This window comes from Colobus angolensis, unplaced genomic scaffold, assembly GCF_000951035.1.
Source record: "Colobus angolensis palliatus isolate OR3802 unplaced genomic scaffold, Cang.pa_1.0 Scaffold44, whole genome shotgun sequence".
NCBI classification, from domain to species: Eukaryota; Metazoa; Chordata; class Mammalia; order Primates; family Cercopithecidae; genus Colobus; species Colobus angolensis.
Window position 1 is genome coordinate 1224298 of NW_012117821.1, and position 2276 is coordinate 1226573.

Consider the following 2276-nt stretch of genomic DNA (forward strand, 5'->3'; position numbering starts at 1 on the left):
AACCCGGGAGGCGGAGCTTGCAGTGAGCGGAGATCGCGCCACTGCACTCCAGCCTGGGCCACAGAGCGAGACTCCGTCTCAAATAAATAAATAAAAATAAATAAATAAATAAATACACAGGACAAAGAAATGGAAGAAAAGACAGCTGGGCCCAGGGGACCACTACCCCCAAGGCATGGAGACCAATAGTGGCCCCGAATGCCTGGCTGCGCTGATACTTATCGGATACAAGGCAAGGGGGCAGGGTAAGGAGTGTGAGCCATCTCCAATGATAGGTAAGGTCACGCGAGTCACGTGTCCACCAGACAGGAGGCCCTACCCTCTTTGGTAGCAGAGGCGGAGAGAGAGAGAGGGGACAGCTTACGTCATTATTTCCTATATGCATTTGTTGGAGAAATCAGCGGCTTTAATACTTTCACTAATTCTGCCACCGCTGTCTAGAAGGCGGAGCCAGGTGTACAGGGCGGCACATGCAAGCGGACCAGGAGCGTGACCGCGGAAGCACAGCATCGCCGGGAGGCGGTTAGGCCTCCGGATGGCTGTGTGCGGGCTTGACTGAGGTCAGGCCTTCCACAAGAGGTGGTGGAGCAGAGTCTTCTCTAACTCCTCCGGGGAAAGGGAGACTCCCTTTCCCGGTCTGCTAAGTAAGGGGTGCCTTCCCAGGCGCTGGCGCTACCGCTGGACCAAAGTCCGCTAAGTCAAGGTCGCCTTCGCAGGCGCTGGCGCTACCGCTGGACCAAAGTCCGCTAAGTCAAGGTCGCCTTCCCAGGCACTGGCGCTACCGCTAGACCAAGGAGCCCTCTAGTGGCCCTGTCCGGGCGTGGCACAGGCTCACACTTGCCTCCTGGTCACTTCTCATCGTGCCCTTCAGCTCCTATCTCTGTATGGCCTGGGTTTTCCTGGGTTATAATTGTAGAACAGAGATTATTATAATATTGGAATAAAGAGTAATGCTACAAACTGATGATTAATAATATTCATAGATCATCATATCTATAATCTCTTTGTAGTATAATTTTTTTTTTTTTGAGATGGAGTCTAGCTCTGTCGCCCAGGCTGGAGTGCAGTGGTGCGATCTCAGTCCTCTGCAAGCTCCGCCTCCCAGGTTCACGCCATTCTCCTGCCTCAGCCTCCCGAATAGCTGGGACTACAGGCGCCTGCCACCGCGCCCGGCTAATTTTTTGTATTTTTAGTAGAGACAGGGTTTCGCCCTGTTAGCCAGGATGGTCTCGATCTCCTGACCTCGTGACGGCCTGCCTTGGCCTCCCAAAGTGCTGGGATTACAGGCGTGAGTCACTGCACCTGGCCATAACTATTCTTACTCTATATATTTTCTTTATCATACTGGAACAGGCTTGTGCCCTCGGTCTCTTGCCTCAGCACCTGGGTGGCTTGTTGTCCACCGAGACCAGCCCGGCCAACATGGTAAAATCCCGACTCTACTACAAATACAAAAATTAGCCGGGTGTGGTGGTGCATGCCTGTAATCCCAGCTACTTGGGAGGCTGAGGCAGGAGAATCACTTGAACCTGTGAGGCAGCGGTTGCAGTGAGCCGACATGGTGCTACTGCACTCCAGCCTGGGTGATAGAGCGAGACTCTGTCTCAACAAAGACCCCCAAAACAACAAAAAAAGTTAAAACTATAAAACTCTTAGGAAAAAAACATAGAGGGTAAACCTTCACAACTTTTAATTTGGCAACAGATTCTTAGATATGACACTAAAAGCACAAGCAACAAGAGACAGACAAACTGGATGTCATCAAAATAATTTCTGCACATCAGCCAGGCATAGTGACTAATGTCTGTAATCTTAGCACTTTGGGAGGCTGAGGTGGGCGGACCAGGAGTTCAACACCAACCTGGCCAAGATGATGAAACCCCATCTCTACTAAAAATCCAAAAAAGTCGGGCATGATGGTGGGCACCTGTAATCCCAGCTACTCTGGAGGCTGAGGCAGAGAACTGCTTGAACATGGAATAGGGAGGTTCCCGTGAGCCGAGACTGCACCAGTGCACTCCAGCCTGGGCAACAGGGTGAGACTCTGTTTCAAAAAATAATAATTTTTGCACTTCAAAGTATCAACTGAATAAAAAAGCAACCCACAGAAAGGAAGATTTGCAAATCACATATATGACAAGGGATTGAGATCTAGGTTTTTTTTTTTTTTTTTTTTGAGTCTCGCTCTGTCGTCATGCTGGAGTGCAGTGGCGTGATCTCCGCTCACAGCAAGCTCCGCCTCCCGGGTTCACGCCATTCTCCTGCCTCAGCCTCCC